A 21,269-nucleotide genomic window follows, 5' to 3' on the forward strand; every position below is an offset into this window, starting at 1 on the left:
TATATATGTATAAATATTCCAAAATACTTGTGGGCTCAAGCATTTTTGATAAGGAATTCTCAACCTGTACTAAAAATCAAGATTTGTTAGTAATAATCTTGTAAAGAACTAATTGTAATAAGAATAAGAGAAATATGATAGTAATATTATTGTTATCCCATAGGAAAAGGCAGATATTCAAATGACTTATTTAAAAACTTGATATTCAAAACTTTATTCATATCCAGTTGGATTACATGAGGGTTTGCAAATAAATTTAATCTCAAAACAAAACTTCATACAGACTGGAAAGTTGAATGGTTTATTATTAGGAATGTTAAATAAACTTTTCAAGGGAAAAAAACATATAAATATGGCAGGGTTTCATGGTGCAGGCCTGTAATCCCAGTGACTCAGGAGATTGAAGCAGGAGGATCCCAAATTCAAGGTCATCCTGACCACAAATTTAATACCAGACTGGGCAACTTAGCAAAAAAATTCCAAGTTTAGCAGTAGTCATAAGGATGCACTGGAGAAGAGAAATGCTAAGACTTCTCTTTCTGAATATTAAGAAAAGAATCTGCAACATTAAATCCAATTAAACATATTTGGGTTTTTTCCATATTTTTATTGATGCATTATAATTAAACATAATATTGGGATTCTCTGTAACATTATTTGTACATGTACATTCACTGTACATTATTTGTATTATTCTATACAATATAACAATATAATTTGGCCAATATCATTCTCTAGTATTTTCCCTTTCCTCCTCTCTTCCCGTGGTCCCTTTTCTACTGATCTCCCTTCAATTTTCATGAGATTCTTCACCATCTTTCTTTTCCTTTTTCCTCTCTAGCTTCTACATATGAGACAAAACCTATGACCCTGGACCTTCTAAGCTTAACTAATTTCACTTAACAGTCTCAAGTTCCATTCATTTTCCTACAAATGACATAATTTCATTCTTTACAAATAAATAAAACTCCACTGTATTTGTTTTAGTCAGCCTTTTTGCTACTGTGACTAAAGGATCTGACCAGAACAGTTTTAAAGAAGGAAAATTTGGGGGCTCACAGTTTTAGAGGTCTTAGTCCATGGAAGGCCGGTTCCATTCCTGGAGGCTCCAGGTGAGTCAGGATATCATAGATTGGGGCAGAGGAAAGCAGCTCACATGGTGACCAGAAAGCAGACACAGAAAGACTCCTCTTGCCGTATTCAAATATATATTATACTCCATAGCCACGCCCTCAATGAACCACTATATACCCCATGGCCACACCCCACCAGCCTCCAGCCACCACTCGAGAGTTAATCCCATCAAGAATTAATTCTAATTAATTAGCTGATTAGGTTAAGGTTATAACCCAGTGATTTCTTCTCCAACCTATCTACCCTGTCTCACACATGAACTTTCAGGGGACACCTCATATCCAAACCATCACACTGTATATATAGCATATTTTATTTATGCATTCATCCACTGATGGACACCTAAGCTGATTCCATAGTTTGCTTATCATTAATTGTGCTGTTATAAACATGGGTATGCATGCATTAACTAGTATGCTGACTTTTATTCTTTAGGGTAAATACTGACAAGTGGTATAGTTGGGTTATATGGTGGTTCCTTGCATAATCTTTTGAGAAACATTCATACTGATTTACATAGTGGTTGTACTAATTTATAATCCCTTCAACAGTGTGAAAGTGTTCCTTTTTTCCCACATCTTCTTCAGCATTTATTATTGCTTTTATTATTAATAACTGCCATTCTGGCTGGAGTGAGATGAAATCTGTGTAGTTTTGATCTGCATTTCCCTCATTGCTAAAGATGTTGAACATTTTTTCACATATTTGTTGACCATTTGTATTCCAATGAAATATTTGAAAAGATGTACATTTGAGTTTCAAAATATACACTTCATACATTTATTGGACATAGAACTAAATTAATGGTTCATAAGAAATAGATCTATGACTGTTAAACACAAGATTAATGTAAGCTTTAGTGTTAGCTGCTAAAAACAAATGTCCTATTCTGCTGTGTTACCAGAAAATTGATATCCAGAATAAGATAGGGGGGTTTTAGCTCAGTGGTGGAGCACTCACCTAGCAGGTGTGAGGCCCTGGATTTGATTGCCAGCACTATGGGGGAAAAATAGTAGTAATAATAATAATGACAACAACAAAAACCGAGTAAGATAGGTACCAGACCAACATACTATTTATGTGACTCCAGAAGTGTGTCCACTTCAATCATCAAGTTTTAAAAAGGTCATTCTTGATAAGATAAAGGGGTTAAAACTGAACAAATAGGATCATGGTTACTGGCCTGAGAAAACCTATGTAAGGTTTATTCTGAGGAAACTGGAAATTTAACAGTAATTTGAGGAGGGAAATAGTTGAATTCCAGAGCAGAATGAGGATCAGTTGTGGCACTAAACAGAGTTGTGGACATTTTTCCCAAAATTAAATATCATTGTAAAATACTAAGCTCAATGCTCCAAATGTTTAAGCAATAGCTGACAGACTGTTTGAAGTGTCACCCTGAATTGCTACACCTGGAAACAGATTTGCCTAAAGGGTTTGAGGTCTCTAAAAAATTTTTGAGTTTATAATTTTTATTATTTATTTTTTTATAGTGCTATGGTTTGAACCAAGAAACTCATATATGATAGGCAAGTGCCCTACCACTGAGCCACTTCCCCAGTCCAAGTTTATAATTTTATTAATAAACAAACGCATTTATTTTTTATAAACTTTTAGCAAATTCAGAATGAAAAGGGAAATATAAGTAATGTCCTTTATTAAAAGAGAAAGTTTATTTATTATAGATCATTCAGTCCAAATATACTGTATTATGTTTATTTCTTCTGAATTCCTTAATATGAAGTTCTCCCTGTTTTATAAATATGGTGAATGATGGCAGTATTGATAGCATGTTTTAATCTACTATTTTCATTATTTGTAATCTAATTTTCACTCATGGGAATTTTCAGTTTCTTTTTATTCTTCGATGGGACTTACAAATAATTTTTCTGCCTTCTCAATAACTTATCAGTGTCAAATTATTAAATTTGTTGTAATGAAATATTAAAGATTCATCATTCAAAGCTCTTTAATATTCCTCATATTTTACATTAGGTTTAAGGAAGAAACATCTATGAAAAATAATTTTTGGAAATAAAACATTTTTTAACTCCAAACTCAGAACTATATTGTGTTTTCAAGAAATTATGTAAGGGAGCTGAGCATGGTAGCACATACCTGTAATCCCAGTGACTTGGGAGGCTGAGGCAGGGGAATCACACGTTTCAAGCCAGCCTTAACAAATCAGTGAAGTCTAAACATCTTAGTGAGACCCTGTCTCAAAATAGAAAATAAAGGGCTGGGGATATAGTTTGGTTGGTAGAGTGCTTGCCTCGCATGCGCAGGCCCTGGGTTCAATCCCCAGCACCACACACACACACACACACACACACACACACACACACACACATAGAAAAAAGGGCTGAGGATGTGGCTCAATGGTAAAGTATTCTGGGTTCAATCCCCAGTATCCACACCCCAAAAATCATATAAAGAAAAAAATCCTAGAAGCTGTTAGATGTTAAATTTTAATTTTTAAATCACTTTGTATTTTTTACAAAAAAAAATCAAAACTTATAGACCATCTCATGAACATAATTTTTCCAACCTCTTTTTTTCTATACATTTGCCTAATTTAATGCTTATGTGATTTGTCATCTCTTGAACTACGAAGAATTTGACTATATAACAAATGCCTGTGTATTAGTCATCAGTTTATATACATGATAAAAATCAATCCTATTATTTACTACGCTGTTAATTAAAGTCTTTTACCAGGTAGTATGTCTGCATTTAGAAAATAAGGTGCTATCACTTGGTAGCATCTAGACTATGACATAACATGTAAAACATAGGACTGTATGTTTAATTAACACTGGCATATAATTTATAGGAAGTGCCTATTGATATAATTTTGATATGATTTCATTACAATGCAGTAAATCCTGCTAGAACATGAAGAGATTTTTTTCGTTGGTTTTGTACAATTGTGGTCGGTTTCTTTTCTTTTTCTTTTTTTTTTTTTAAACAGGCACATTCTGTTCTAGTCATATTTATATTTAGGGAGATTTTCTTTTACTGCAGCTCTTCAAAGATTAATTTTATTTATTTTGTTTCATTTGCCAATGACGCATAGTTTAGAGGAGGGTCACACTCTGCTGTTCTAAAGTAGGAGTGGCTTCTTGAACCCAGGGATTGCAACACAATGTCCAATAGAAACAAAAGCAATTAATATTTTTATATCACATCTTAAACATATCAAATAGGCTTGAGAAAGTTTTTCCTCTTGCATTAATAAGGAAAGCAGGAGAATTTGTGTGTGTGTGTGTGTGTGTGTGTGTGTGTGTGTGTGTGTGTGTTGCTGAGAATTAAACCCAGGGCCTCATGCAAGGTAGGCATATGCTCTACTACTGAACTACATCCCCAGACCAGAATCTCTTACTACAGTAAACTCTGCTGCTAAAGAAAGAAGCTGATAGATTATTAAACATCAATAAAATGATCCCCGTAGTTTAACACTGATGAGAGTTGCTCTCATCCCTCAACTTCTCAGTTATTTTTATTTACTGTTAGATTTTCATATTTTTAACTTGAATTCTTATTGTCACTCACTTACAGATGGTGAGTCCTAGCTCGTTTGTTTCTTTTTTATTTGTTCTAATTAATTATACATGATCATAGAATGCATTTTGATACATCATACATAAATGGAGTATATAACTTATCCTTCTTCTGGATATACATGATGTGGAGTTACACAGGTTGTGTAATCATAAATGCACATAGGGTAACAATGTCCTGTTCCTAACTCATTTTTTATAAAGCTTTTATTTCTTGTAAATGGTGATTTTTTTTCTACCAAAAAATATGTAAAAGTCATTTTTAGAATATGTCTATCTAGTTAATAGCCTGGCTTAGAGTTATATTCTAGAAATTAAAGAAGCATAAAAATAATAAAAGTTCTTTACCTGTTGAATAGATCAGCTATTATGGAGGCCAGTTGTAAAGGAATTCACTCTACTGTGTGGTTGGTATCAGCAAATATTTGAAAGTCTACCAGTCAGGGGTGGCATGGTCTGAAACACAGACATCTTAATAGACACTGACAAAATGAGAGTGAGATGCTAACAGGTACAAATCCAAAGTAGTAATCACAAAAGAGTTTTAGGAACATTAGAATTGAAAAGTAGAAATTATTGAACCTGTTTTAGCATCCCAGATAATGATTTCAGTCCAACTAAGAGAATAAAAACTCTACAGAGTACCAGGGCTTGATTAAAAATTTCTTTAAAATATTCAATTTCAGGCTGGGATTGTGGCTCAGCGGTAGAGCACTCGCCTAGCATGTTCGAGGCTCTGGGTTCTATCCTCAGCATCACATAAAAATAAATAAATAAAAATAAAGATATTGTGTCCAACTAAAAAAATCAACACTTTTTAAAAATTCAATTTCCTTTGCTTATTCTCTAATCTCCAGATTTCTAAATGAAATTTAGTTCCAAAGTAGAAAATTCCAGAAAGAGTCTATTTTAAATTAATAAATTGTGAATTTGTTCAGCACAAAACAATCAAGTTTCTGAAACTTGAAATCTAGATTGGGAACTCAAAGGCACCCATATATGATACTTGAGCCAGACTATCAACCCTCCTTCCACCTTGCTACATCCAGTTGCAGTTCTAAGTGTGCTATAAATTCATGTTGAGGCCTAATTCCTTAATGCAGCTGTGCTGGGCGGTGGGTCCTGCAGGGAGGTGTTTGGGTCATGGGAGCAGAGTCCTCATGCGCATATGAGTGTCATCTCCCAGGAGCAAGTTCTCACTCTCAGGGGAATGGATTGGTTACCGAATAGAGAGTTGTTAGAAAGCAAGATTACCCCACATGTTTTGCGTCTTCCATATACACACTCTCACACACACACACACACACATACACACACACACACACACACACACACACACACACACACACACACACGCTTCTGCTTTCTCTCATGAGCTGAAGCCACACAGAGTCCACACAAGAAGCTGAGCAAATGCCCAACACCATGATCTTGGACTTTCCAGCTTGCACATCTTTAAGCCAAATTAAATTTGTTTTATTTACAAATAACTGAGTCTCAGGCACTCTATTATATAGCAACAAAAAATAGTCTAATACAAAAATACATGCCAATTGACCATCGAATACATATACAAACCTCACAAAGTGTGCTCCCATAAATAGCACCTGTAAAAAAAATATAATTTAAACCTATGTTAGTAGGCCATGAGACTTTGTTTTTTATGATAGACACCGATTATGTAGAAACTTAAAATATTAAAAAGTCCCATTTATGAAACAAATATGTAAAATTCTTAAAAGGGCAGTGCAGCACACCTGTAATCCCAGCTCCTCAGGATGCTGAAGCAGAAAGGTTGCAAGTCAGCTTCAACCAGTTTCACTAAAGAGTCAGACTCTGTCTCAAAATAAAAAATAAAAAGGGGTGGGGATGTAGCTTAGTGGTAGAGCATCCGTAGGTTTAATTCTAAATAAAGAGGGCAAAAAAAAAGAAAGAAAGAGAAGGAAAAGGCATAAATATTGAACATTTTCTACGTGTGAAACATAAAAACAAACAAGACAGCTCCATCCTTAGGAAGGTCATAGTCTACTTGGGAAAACTGATATATAAATATAAAGTTGACCATTAAGGCAGCATATAACACCAAATGAAATAAGAGGTCTGAGTAGACTAAAGATGAGGAACAAAGATCTGATTCAAGTAGGCTATGCTAGGAAAAAAAAACTGGGAAAATAGGAAAGAAAAAAATATATTTCAAAATATACTCCTCAAGGCCCAAAGCATACTTGAGGAGAATAAGTAGACATTTGAGACTTCAGCAGAGAGATTATCTTAGATTCACTAGAGGATAAGGTTAGAAAGTAGGTTAGGATCAGATTTAAAAGCCATCAAATACAATAAGTGTTGGTTGTGGGGAGAAAGGAACACTTGTACACATTGTTGGTGGGACTGCAGACTAGTAGCACTAGTCTAGAAAGCAGTTTGGAGATTCCTCAAAAAACTAGGGATGGAACAACCACACAACCCAGCTATCTCACTCCTGGTTGTTTTTACAAAAGATCTAAAATCAGCACACTACAGCCACATCAATGTTTATAGCACAACAATTCACAATGGCTAAAATAGGGAATCGCTCCAGATGCCCATCAATAGATGAATAAATTAATCTTTATAATGATACTGAAATATTATCCTATATACACCCAAGACTGTATTAGTCTAGGAAAATAGGAATTACTGCATCTAATTTCCTCATTTCTTCACTTTCCATCTTCTGTCCTTTCTCTCTTTGTTTTTTTCTTAATATTTTCTATTACAAAATTTCACATAATTTCACAAAACTACTTTCAATATTTGATGAATACTTATTAATCAAATGCATAATTACAACCCTAGTCAATAAACAGACCTCTTGTATATTTGCCATTTTAAGAGCTAAACAAATATTTAGATTTCTTTTTTCATTCATGCTGGAATAAAACTAAAAGATATTTGCTGAAAATGAGAAACAACCAAATGTAAATATTTATGTCTAAAATAAATATTGAGCATTGTAAAAAAAAAAAAGAAAAAAGAAACTGTAGTATATATACACAATGGAGTTCTACTCAGCCATTTTAAAAAATGAAATTTTATAAATAAAAATAAAAGCCATTAAATGCAAAGACTTCAAATTTTGCTTTTATCCAACCTTTCAAGACTGGATTTGAGGAAGAAAACGGAATCATTTTTTATTTTTGTAGTTTCCTGCTGGCCTAAGCCACTGTTTCTTATAAGGTAGGTTGAGTGTGTGTGTGTGTGTGTGTGTGTGTGTGTGTGTGTGTGTGTGTGTAAAATTGACTTGGCTTCTACTGGAAATGTAAAACTAATAGTTCCAATGATGATATGGAATAAGAAAATCATGTCTTAAGATGTGTCTACCTCAGCTAGATGCTTTAGATGGGGGAAAGGCTAATAAGGGGGACCACTAGATGAATTAAGAAAATTAACCCTACTCTATATTTGTTTTACAAGAAGTTAAGCACCTCTTGCAGGTGTATTACTAAAGGCAACATGGTACTTAAGTCAGCATTCTCTAAGATACTCACATATTAATTAACCTACCATGTGACTATGTGAACACAAGTTGTGCTGAACAAATGTGGCAATTAGGATGTTTGTAATTATTATCAGCATCTGCATCTGAGTTGCTGCCAAACATTTCTACTGGGTTTAGAAAGTGTTAGGGCATATATCCACTAGCTCTCAATTATAAAATATTCCTGGAAGAAAAGAAGCAAAATTACTTTCAAGCTTTCCATAGAAGGTATCTTTTAAATTGTAATTATTATTGATACATCACAAAATGCTGGAACTGTTTTTTGCAAAAGTTTTGATGGGGATTTAGGCTTCATCTAGTAGGCAAAATACACAGAAAACTAAAGGCATGTTGGCTATGGATATATCTGGTTCATGAAAAAATAGAGCTAAAGCAAAATGGAAGAAATATTTTAGATTAAAGTAGGATTGATTGTTGTTTTTAACCACAACTCTAAAAATAAATGTCAAATATAGGCTTGGCTTTAGGATTAAAGTCACTTGGGAGGTTTTATATTTTATAGTTTTGTTCTGTTCCTAGGAAGGAAGCTGTGGCCTAACAACAGATACCCTAATCATCACAAACTAAGAACAGAGCTTCAAATGGAAACCAGATCACAGTGGTCCCCACCAAGGAGGAGGTTAACCAGGAGGCTGTACTGTGCTCTGGGAGGACATGCAGCCAAAAGGCACATTTACTACCTCTGAATCACAGCAGGCCTGACTTGAAACAAGATTTTCCTCTCTGTGCCCATGTTGGTCAGTGAGTAGGCGACTGGGAGGAGCCAAGAAAGGAGGGCCAGGGAGTGCTGGGGCTACGTAGTGAATCATCGTGTAATGCACTGTGATATGCAGAATGATTTAAGTTGAACAGATGACTTCATAAATAAGTTCACCTTTGGCAACAGGTAGAGATAGTTGTATGTACAGATAAAGGGAGCATCATCTACCCTTAGTGACATTTTATATACACTAAAGAATCCAAAAATTTTTTTGAGTGCACGTGTGCGGTGTGTGTGTGTGTGTGTGTGTTGTGTGTGTGTGTGTAACTGGGGATTAAGCCCAGTGGCACTTTACCACTGAGCTACATCTCCAGCCCTTTTAATTTTTTTATTTAGAGATAGGGGCTCACTAAGTTGCCCAAGCTGGTCTTGACCTCTCAACCCTCCTGCCTCAGCCCCCTGAATGGCTCACCCAGTTCAACAATTTTCTATCTGCAATACAAATCACTCCGGCATATTTATTCTTTGTATTTTATTATATAACTATTAATTAGAAAATGTTTCACTTAAATAGAAAAACTTAGAAAACATTGGATCACTGAAATATTTATTACCTTATTTACTGATTTGGCAAATATTTTCAATAGCTACCATTCTAGGTTAAATGAGCAAAGAGGAGAATAAAGTCCTACCTCTCATGTAACTTACACACTAGTCGGGTGAGAGATAATGAACAGGTAATAAGTACAAGGAAGAAAAATAAACAGACTAAGGGTGATATAAAGGTGATGAGAGGAGTACAACATTTTACTGGATGGTTGAGGATGACCTCTTGGGAAAGGAGATACTGAAGGAAGTGAAGGGATGCAAGGTGTAAGTGTATCTGGGGAGTGATCCAGGCAGGGGATAATGCATGCTAAGACCTAGGGCAGGGCAATCCTTGGATTGTTCTATATATATCAAGTTGTCTGGTGTGGTTGGAGTGAGGACAGTTGGGATGGAGAAAGTGGTTCACAATGGTCCTGGGGAGGCAGGGTGTCAGAAAGATCATATAAAACCTTTCAAGCCGTAGCATGTACTTTCCTTTCACTCTCAAGGAAAGCCATTGGAAGATTTCGAGTAGAAGAATGATGTGCGATTTTAAAACAATCACCATGGCAACTGTGTGGGAAAATACATGGAGGAGGTAAAGCAGGGAGACTGAAGACAACGTGCAAGTCACCAGTGAGCTTGACCAAAGAAGGTTGTGTGCAGAAGTAGGGAATAATGTAAATTGGAAGGAGTTAGGGAGAATTGTAGGAGAAGGACCAGCTACAACAATAAACATATTGAGAGGTGAGTGGCATGGAATAGGGAGAGGGCAGCCGAGGTGGTGAGGGTAGCTGAACTTAGGATACACTTTCTAGACCTGCAAGATTTGTTCATGGCTCAGGGAGTGTAGAACAAAAGATGAATATATGTGTTTTGACCTGAGCAACTGAAAGAATGGGTCTGCCATACTGAGACGGAAAAACTTGGGGGAGGGTAAAATTGGGAAAGTGAAGGAAGGGTAAAATCAAGAGAACAGTTTTGAACATGTGACATTTGATAAATAAATACCTGAGTGGAAAAACCAAGTAGCCAATTGTATACAAGGAGTTGCAGAGAGAGGTAGAAATTGCAAATGTAAACTTGGAAATCATCAGATTTAGATGATATTTAAAACAATGGAAGGGACCGGGTGTCATGATACTCACCTGTAATACCAGCGATTCAGGAGGCTGAGTCAAGAGGCTCTCAAGTTCAATGCCAGCCTCAGCAACTTAGCGAGACCCTGTCTCCAAATTTAAAATATAAATGGCTGAGGATGTGGCTTAGTGGTAGAGCAACATTGGATTCCATCTCTAGTACCAAAAAAAAAAAAAAAAAGGAATGTATTCTGGAAAGAAGTGAAGGAAGTTTTAAACTAGGAGGGAGCAACTGTCACTGATGCTGATTGGTTGAGTTGCGAATCATGAATTTAACATTTGACCTGACAAAGCATGAGACATTTGTTGAAAGAGGAAATTTTTGTGGAGAGGTGGAGAAAATAGTAAGTTTGGAGTGGGTTAGGAAGAATAGAAGGGGAAGAATCATAGACACATGGTACATGACTTCTTTAAAGAGTTTAATTGTTGAAAGGAAAATAGGGTGATAACCTGAGGGAAGTTGGATTCAAGAGAAGGGTTGCTAAAATCAATGTCATTTCATTTTTTGGCTATGAGGAGAGGAAAAGAAAATAAGTTAAGGTGGGACAATTGCAGGAACTGTATCCCTTATTAGACAGGTGGGCCCCAGTCTGCAGTTACAGTTGCTGATTGTTTTAAGTAAGAGCTCAGATTGTAACTCTCGGTCATATTAGCTGATTAGATTAGCTGCCTCTTTTTTTTTTTTTGAGTTCTGATGATAATGCTTCACTGAGCCCTCACAGTGTATCAGAAACTGTTTTTATAACTTCAGATATACTTTGTCTCTCAAAACACCCCTCTGAGTAAAATTGAGCCTGCAATTTATTCATTTATTTAACCACTGAACAAAAATTAAGCAAGAGACTACTGTGTTCCAAGCACTATATTAGCTATTGGGGAATAAAAAGAGGACAATAAAACCACCAGGTAAATGTTGTACAATATTGATGTACCAGGATTTTTGCAAATGATTCTATGTTTATAATCTCCCTTACTTCCTACACCAGAGCTATGTTACTGTCCACATTTTATAAATTAGTGAAGAAGTTACATAACACCCAAAAAGATGCAGCCCTGGCTCTAACTCCAACTGTGGACCCATTGAATTCTCCGCAGTGTTCCCTGCCCTCTATGCTACCCTAGAGGATCCCTCACATCCCCACTGTGGGAACAAAAATCGAGGTCACAAGAAATCATTAAGAAAAGAGCTACAAAATGGTTGGATGTTACACCAGAGAACAGGGGAATTGGGAAATTGAAAATAGAGTAGGCATTCCTTAATAAGAAATTAACGTTTCAACTGAGACCTAAGAGATAAGGACTGGATTAGGTAAAAAGAAGCTTCTACATAGAAGAGTAGGAAAGTACAAAAGATCTGAGGCAGGAAAGAACTTTGCCTACACGAGGAACCAGAAGAGAATCGATTTGGCTAAAAGTTAATGGAAGCATGACATAGAAAAACGGAGGTAAAAGGCAGGGCATTCTGATACAGAGCCTTAAGGGCACTAACAGGGAATTGGATTGCATTCTAAATTCCTTGACATAGCAACCTTTGGCCGGGGGCGGGTTCAAACTGCAGATTGAACCCAGGGCACTTAACCCTGAACCAATCCTTAGCTCTTTTTATTTTTCATTATGAGACAGGATCTTACTAAGTTGCTTAGAGCTTTGCTGAGTTGCTGAGGCTGGTTTTGAACTTGCAATCTTTCTGCCTCAACTTCCCAAGCTTCTGGGGATTACAAGTGTGAGCCACTGTATCCAACTGCAGTTTTAAGAAGGAAAGAACATTCGTTTTATACATCAAAGATATGCCCTTGTGTGGTGTGGCAGATGAACTGAAGGTGTTGGGGGAAAGAGGCAGTGGCAATAGTGAAAGCAGGGTTGGCAGGTCATGCCCTGGAAGACTGAAGTACTTAGACATGGGGAGAAGGAGCAAGATCTGGGGCATGTTTTTTGGCATTTACAGGATTTGGAGGATGAGAAGAAAAACAATGACTCCTGAGTGGTTTTGACTTGAGTAGCTGAGCAAAGAATGAATCTATTTATTGAGATAGGAAGACCTAAGGACTGGGGTAAGGAACAAGTTTGAGATGAATCGAGAATTCTTTTTTTGTTAGAAATAGTAGAGAACTAAATTTTGAAGTTTAGAGGTGAATGGAGAACTCTGGACTACAGACACATAAACTGGAGAGTCCATGGCATAAAGATGATATAGTTATGGGTGTGCATGAGATTACCTTAGAAGATGTGAGAGGGGAAAGCAAAAGGATCTAGAAAGACCCTAACGGAGCTCAACCTGCAACCTTTGAATAAGGAACAAGAGCTGAGGGAAAAGGCTGAGACAAGCATCCAGAGTGGTCGGGGAAGACCAGGAGAACGTGGCATCAAAAAGCCAGGAAAAGAGTCTATTAAGAGAAAGAGATGGATAAATTTTTGCAAGGGCTGATGAGAAGTGAGAAAAAATGAGAGCAGAGAAGCAATTTCTGTATTTGACTACATGTCACAAACCTGACAAAGAGTTTGTTTCTGTCAGCTTTTAAGTCTCTGTGACCAAAACACCTGACAAGAACAACTTAGAGAAGGGAAAGTTTATTTGAGGCTCATGGTTTCAGAGGTCAATCCACAAGCAGCTGACTCCATTGCTCTGGGCTGGAGAAAAGGCAGAACATCATGGGGGCAGGGTTCAGCTGGGGAAATGTGTTCAGCTTATGGTGGGGTCAGGAAGGAGAGAGAGAGAGAGAGAGAGAGAGAGAGAGAGAGAGAGAGAGAGAGAGAAAGAAAGACAGAGCACACAGGCAGGCCTGCAAGGCAAATGCACCCCTCCAAGGCAGGCTCCAATGACCCACCTCCTCCAGGTGACCCAGTAAACAGGAGCTTTGTGGGGGACACCTCACATATAAACCATTGGTGTTTTTAGGAAATGATAATGGAATATGTATTTAAAGGAGTTGAGTGTATTGGACTTGAGATGAAGGAAGTATGATTAGGAAAGGGAGCTGAGAAACAGGGAGAAATATGTATGCAAGTGAGGACATTTTCAACATTGGTGAAAAAGTCCGTTCGTATGCTAACAGAAATGGTCCAGTAGAGAACAGTAGAGAAGGGTATTTATTATCTATCATAGATGTCAAAAGTGGAACACTGTGTGAGTTCCTAGAGAAAGTGAGTGAAAATGGGGTCCATAACTCAAAAGCCGAGAACAGGCCTTAATATAAGAGGGACACTGCCTTCTTTATTAAAGTGGAAAAAATGAGAACTAGGAGTAAAACTTAGTCATAGAGCCCATACTTAACATGAGTGAGGCCCTGGGTTCAATTCCAGCACCAAAACACCTGAACTAAAAATTGAAAAAGTAGAAGACAGGTTCACATGTAGGCTGCTTATAAGTTTGATCATGAGAAAGAAGATAAAGAAATGTGCTGATAAAAACAAAGCCAAGCCAAGCACAACGGCACCTGCAGTTCCAGCAACTCGGGAGGGTGAGGCAGAAGGATCACAAGGTCGTGGCCAGCCTCAACAACTTAGCAAGACCCTCAGCAACTTAGCAAGATCCTGTCTCAAAATAAAAAATAAACATATAAATACATAGGGCTGGGAATGTAGCTCATTGATTAAGCGCCCCTGGGTTCAATCCCCAGCACCAAAAAAAAGCCCAAGTCTGAACCCAGGTCTGTCTTAAGACTGCAGGCAGTTACTGAGCAGGGTCTCTGCAGAAACTGAAGAATCATTTGTTTCCTAGAGCAAAAAAAAATTTCTATAACTCTTTCTCAGCCAGGCTAGGAACATCCAGCCTGTTCTTATCTAATAGGGTCACTGCTCAAGTAATTTTTGAAAGGACAGAAAGAAAACAGCTTTTCTTTTTCTTTCTTTCTCTTTCTTTCTTTCTTTCTTTCTTTCTTTCTTTCTCTTTCTTCTTTCTTTCTTTCTTTCTTTTTCTTTCTTTCTTTCTCCTTCCTTCCTTCCTTCCTTCCTTCCTTCCTTCCTTCCTTCCTTCCTTCCTTCCTTCCTTCCTTCCTTCCTTCCTTCCTTCCTTCCTTCCTTCCTTCCTTCCTTCCTTCCTTCCTTCCTTTCGAGAAAAGGAGCAAACAGGTACACTCCTCCTCTACCATCCCCTACCATGATGGGAAACTTGTTCACTTGCTTTCTCTTAGTTGTTCATAATTAATTCAAATTTGAAATATTTATCAGTTCTGGACTCTTAGCTTCATACCAGTGGCTGCTGCTCATATCAAATTTAGAAACTGCTTCAGTCCACCCATTTCTCTAAAATGCCAGTTGTCACAATGGTTTCCCCTTAAAAAGCAACATTCTTCCCATCAAAATCCTCAGGTTCAGGTCCTGTGTCACACACGGTGGTCCTTGATATATGCCACACTTTGTTTTACAAAATGGTTTCTATAACAATCACAGAAAAATCTTAAATTTAATTCCATTTGAAAATTCGTCTAAATATGGTTTTCTTCCTGCCAAAAAAAATTTCAGGAGCAGTATTTTTGTTATTCTAATTTATACCCAAGCCTTGCTATCAGGATCCCGGCTTATCCTTGGATGTTATCTTTCATTTTTCATTTTGCTCAATCAGTGCCACCCACTCCCCATCACTCTCCTTAGCAATCCTGTCAAAAAAATCGATTCACTGCTTCCCCTGTTATTAAAGTGGCTTATCCAGCAATTCTTCCCTTTTATGGAAGAGAAATGAAGGTGGAAATAAGCTCTCCTCCGTTGATCCCCAACATAGGCATGACTGAATTTCTAATGCAGGTACTGTACGATTTCAGATAATTTGCAGAGACTGCTGCAATTCAGTCAGACCTCATTAAAATGGAAACGTTCATTATAATTCAAGAGCACTTGCTGAAAGGTACATTAGTGTGTTCGCTGAAAGCATTCGCTTTTAGGATAATGGGTAATTACTAACATGACTAGAATAAAATCTTTTGAAGGTGAAACCCTGCATATACCCAGGATTGGGGCAGGGAAAAGAAACCCAGAAATACATTAAGAATTTAGACCTACAGAGAACTCTGGGTCTTGCATATTAAAACAGTTGACTTAGGGCTGGAGCTGCTAGGAGGGTATTTCTTTCTGCCTAGAAAAGTGTGAAGATATTGTCAATAGTTGGAACTTATACCATAAAACTGGGAAATCAGGACCACCCTCTAAACAATTTAAACTAGGAAATGAACACAGAGAGGTAGACGTTGTTCCTCAAGGTAGCAGTCACAATACTAATAACTTATAAACAGGAGGCTGAGATTTTCTTCTAATCATATTAACAGGGTGCAGCCCTAGTTAGGGTCACTCAGTATGCAAAACTGTGGCACTGATAACCATATTTAGATATCTAAAGAAGAGCACAATGCACTGCAGAAACTTACCCAAAGGACTTCAAAACTTCTGTTTCCTCCAGGTGCAGTGGCGCAAGCCTGTAATCCCAGTGATTTGGGAGGTTGAGACAGGAGGATCACATGTTCAAGACCAGCCTTGACAATTTAGCAAGATCCTGTCTCAAAATAAAAATTAGAAAAGGACTGCAGTTGGTAGAGCAGTCCTGGCTTTAATCTACAGCACCAAAAAAAAAAAAATCTGTTTCCAAGCTGGGTTTGTGGTACATGCCTATAATCCCAACTACTTGGGAGGCTGATACAGGAGGATTGCAAATTGGAGGTCATCCTGGGAAATTTGATAAGACACTGTCTCAGAATAAAGTAAAAAGGACTGGGATATAGCTCAGAAGTAAGAGCACCCCTGGAATCTATCTCCAGTACTATTTCCTATTGTAAGCTCTTTATGGAGAACACTGTTTCAAAGTAGTAATTATTTTCAAATTTACCTTTCAGATGGACAGAAAAGCTATGAGAATAGTACAAAGACTTCCTGTACACTTTTCCCCTAAACATTAATATGTTGGCATTTTATATTTGCAATATCCTTTCTTTCTCTCTTTAATTTTTTATGAACCATTTGATCATCAATTACAGACATAATGACTACTTATCCCGAAATACTTCAGTGTGTATTTTTTATTTAGCCACAATATAATTATCAAAGAAATTAATATTGGTTTAAATACCATCACCTATTCTATACACCTTTCTCAGATTTTACCAATGCCCCAGTAATGTCCTTTAAAATAGCAATAAAAATTCCAGATTGGGCATTGATTCATTGTCATAATCTCTTTAACCACTTTTAATCTGGAACTCTTCTTCCATCTTTCATAACAGTGACATTCAAATAGTATATATTCTTTGTTTTATAAAGACTGGCCTTGATTGGGTCTTATCTAATCTGTGCTTATGATTAGTTTACATTTATATATTTTTGGCAGGAATATCACAGAGTTATGTTCTTCTCTCTCATTTTTAACAGTTTCTTTTCTTTTCTATGTTTCCTATGGTATTAGGGATTGAACCCAGGGATGCTCTACAACTGAGCTTCACCCTCAGCACTTTTTGTTCTTATTCGGAGACAGCGTCTCACTAAGAGGCTGAGGCTGGCCTCAGACTTTCAATATTCCTGCTTTAGTCTCCCTGGTTAATGGGATCATAGGCACGCACCACCACACCTGACTCTATGTTCTTCTCTTCCTAATGAATCACATCAGGAGGATTAAGGATGATTTTTCTCTCTTCTTGGGGATGTCAGATTTGATCACTGTGTTAAGGTATTTTCTGCCAGTTTTCTCCATTATAAAGTTACTATCTTTATCCTCTGTAATTTATAAGAGTTTGGTGGGGAGCTATTTTAATACTCTGTAAATATCCTGTCACTAATCAAACTTTCACACACAAATACTAGCATTTATTGGTGATTCCTGCCCAAATTAATTATTACTATTATGGTTGCCAAATGGTCATTTCCATTATTCTTCGTTCACTTATTACTTGGCTTTCTACTGTTACAATAACCTTCCTCCCTCTCCTGTGATTTTATATATTTGTATGTCAGTATCAATGCATTCCATTGATCATAATATACATGTATACAGTGGATTATAATTATTTGTTATTTTGACGTTCAAATTGGAACAGCATTAGTCACAAACCAGTGATTTATTTGAAATTCAAATTTCTGGCTTTGATTGAAAAATCAGTGACATGGCAAAACTAAGGCAATCCTTCCCTGGATTGCAGTAGAACCTGGGCAAACTCTAAGCAAATCCTGCCTTCTTCCATTTCCAGATTCGGTTCTTAATTGGCTTTCCTTGTTTACATCAACTGAACTATACTGACATTTTTTACTCCATGACAGAGGGAACTTCTATAAATTGATGCAAATTTTTCTTGTTTTAATTTAATCTCACCAAGAGAGCTCTCTTGTGTTTCCCACGTATATGAATCTCTATGTTTCCCACGGAGTCTGACGTCAGGTAGAACACAGACTGATTACACAGGCCTTTTAGGTTCCCCATTCTCAACAGTTTCAATAAATTATTAAATTATTATTCTGGTATCGACTTAACTTTTGTTGAATTTTAACTGTTGCTACTCAGTTTCTCAAGACTTTTTGGACATGGACAATGAATAGTATGTGTCTTTGACCTTCAAAGAAGAGAGCAAACTGGACTGCCTATAATCCCTTATTCCTTTAGTGTTGGGTGACCAATGCAGGAGGATCACAAGTTCAAGGGCAGCCTGGGCAAGTTAGCAAAACCTTGTCCCCACCCCCACCACCCAAAAGAAGAAGAAGAAAAGACTGGGGATATAGTTTGATGGTAGAGCACCTCAGGGTTCAATCTTCAATACTGCAATTAAGGAAGGAAGGAAGAAAGGAAGGAAGGAAGGAGGGAAGGAAGGAAATCAAAGTAGAAGAAGACTAGTCTCCTGACAGCTAGTCAAGGCACTGCCTAGCCTTCTCTACTCCAGTTAGAATCTCATCTAAACTCACTGGCTCCACTTCTATGCCCAAATATATACAGAGACTGAAGTGTAAATACAAAGCAAGGGTAGTTGTTTGATGGGGGAAGATGCTCATTCACCAACACAGGTAGAAATTATGACACAAATGGAAGTAGGCGACTTGTCCTAAGCAAGTAACTGGGAAAAAAGTTAGAAGAGAAAAGAAAATAATTAGAGAAGAGGATCATGGAAATAGAAGTAGTGAAACAATCAGAACGTTCTGATCAAAAATAAGGAAAGGTCAGAAACAGAGAGAATAAGATCAACAGACAGGTATTTCTGAAGTCTGATCAGGTGATAAGCAGTGATTGCTCTTGAATTGGAAAAAAAAATGAAAAGAATAAAAGGTAAGGTAAATGCCAAGTAAACAAACAAGTCAAACTGCCCCAGTTTCTTCTTGCAATATAAGTTCTTGTAATAAAATCTTATGATTAAATGTTGTCTTTTTTTTTAATAGTCCAGTTTAAGGTAAAGATCGATAGGGATTAGAAGTGTCCGAATATAATGTTGTTTACAGGTCTGATGTCACCTACTAGTCAATCTATTCAACCAAATTATCTTTTTTTGCTAGTATAAATGAATTCAATCACAATTTAATCTAAGATTGATTGAATACATACATAATGTCAAATAAACATTATTTTTCAAAATCATGGAAAATTTCAAAATTTATAATGAAATAGTAGTTCATTGGTAAGAAACTAGAGGTTATAAATTTATGGAGTTATTAACCAGGATATTAAATTGCCTCCTTTATAAGCTTGGCTTTAAGATAAAATTGTTAAAAGTTGTTAATATGGAAATTGGAGCTTGTGTGAAATATGACTAACCCACAAGTTTCCATACATATTTTAGATTTATGGTTGTTGTAAGAAGTCAAAGTTGTCAATCAGAGAGTGGAGTAGAGACAGCAAAGAGAAAGCAGAAAAATCTAATTAAAAGTGAAAGTATAGAACAGATTAAAAAAAAAAAAGAAACAGCAAACATATGTAGTCACTAATATTCTAAAGAGAATGGGCCAAATTGACATTAGACACAAATGATGACTGCTCAAGAGAATGAAATGGGAAAGAGAAAAAAATATGGAAGAGAAGCCTCGAAGATGCTCTGAAAAGCGTAAGAACTGGGAGGTCAGTCACAGTTCTGGTGCTTGTCTGCACATTGGAATCTGCCCTGGGGCTTAAAATAAAATGTCAAGGCCTAAGTTCCTCCTCTTGGGATTCTGATCTAATTGATCTAGGGTGTGGTTGCACCTGATAACCTCTTAAAATCTCTCTGAAAGTTAAGTCACTTAAACTCTTACTTGTAAAAGTATAAAACCACAGTGTAAGAATATAAGGAAATTTAACGTTAAGCAATCGATCAGAAGGTTTTATTAATTTACTGGACAGTGGTTTGGTTAATTTACTGGAAGTTACTGGACACGATTACTAAAGGAACTAAAAAAAAAGTCTAAGCACTGAAATTTTTCTGGTTTTAATTTGTAGCTTTCCCTTGAAGTTTTTTTCCATTTTCCTCCTCGAGAGCTTAGGAAAACATACCCTTAATTATTATTATTTTCTAACATGGCAATAATTCTTCTGGATATCTTGTCAATAAAGAAAATGAAACTAGAATAAAATCATTTATCAACAACCCAAGTGACCTTTAAACATTTATGAGTTGCTCAAACATGTTCAATATTGCCTTGTGTATTAAGTGATAAAATAACAAAGGTATCCATAAACATTGAACTTTATCATTTTATATGATAATTCTGTGGAGCCTGATGCTAAATGAATCTTAAGGCTTTAAGCAATATATCCAAGATTGACAGGCAGCATACTGGCAGGCAGCATAAAATTAATGTATTTTTTTAATAAATAAATGAATACATTTAAAAATATAAAATTCAAATTTTTAAATGAATTTAGGATAAAATTATAGTAGGACATTAAAAATGTTCCAAATAGCCAGGCATGGTAGTGCATGCTTATAATCCCAGCTTTTGGGGATGCTGAACAGGAGGATCATAAATTCAAGGCCAGCTCTGGCAATTTAGCAAGACCCTGTCTCATAAGTCTAGAATGTAGAAACCCTGGGTTCAATCCCTCACAATGGGGGGAAAAAAGAAAGAAAGAAAGAAAGAAATTCCAACTGATCAGTATAGTATCAAATAAATAGCCCTAGAATTATTTTTTCTATTTAAAATACATAGAATGGAAACATGATTAGAGAAATTATTTCTTCACCTGATTTTTATCTACTGTCATTTATTTAAATTTCATTTTATTACATGCTTTCAGTAATTAAACATGAAACAGCCTTTTTGTATTGCAACAGACTTTTTTGGGGGGCAGGTGTTTTGGTACAGGGGATTGAACCCAGATGAATTCTACTACTAAGTCACACCCCCAGCCCTTTAGACAGGGTCCCCATAAGTTGCTTAGAGCCTTACTGAATTGCTGAGGCTGGTCTTGAACTTGTGATCCTCCTGCCTCAAAGAGTGTCTGGGATTGCAGGTGTGTGCCACCACACTTGGCTTCCAACAGACTTTAAAACAAAGCATCTGAGGGGGAGAAGCAGGGATGAAAACTAATTATTAGGCAATTTAGATGTGTATGTCAAAAAGAGGAACTTCTTGCTAGAAATAGAGTACTGACATATGTTTTTCTCAACATAGAGCAGAGAAATAGAATTGCTCATATAAGAAAAATGTAATTCATAAGCATGTGTTCTTTTTCCTTTAGA

General features: G+C 36.6%; 1 long non-coding RNA gene across 1 annotated transcript; it reads right to left on the reverse strand.

Moving 5' to 3' along the window:
• Nucleotides 1-282: 282 nt before the first annotated feature.
• On the reverse strand, nucleotides 283-13,172 carry LOC144367153 (uncharacterized). The gene is made up of 2 exons (XR_013426448.1): nucleotides 10,669-13,172; nucleotides 283-6,599 (listed from the first exon to the last, which is right to left on the reverse strand). It is a non-coding gene; the product is annotated as an uncharacterized LOC144367153 (long non-coding RNA).
• Between the last annotated feature and the right edge of the window lie 8,097 nt (nucleotides 13,173-21,269).

Source organism: Ictidomys tridecemlineatus, chromosome 10, assembly GCF_052094955.1.
Source record: "Ictidomys tridecemlineatus isolate mIctTri1 chromosome 10, mIctTri1.hap1, whole genome shotgun sequence".
Taxonomy (NCBI): domain Eukaryota; kingdom Metazoa; phylum Chordata; class Mammalia; order Rodentia; family Sciuridae; genus Ictidomys; species Ictidomys tridecemlineatus.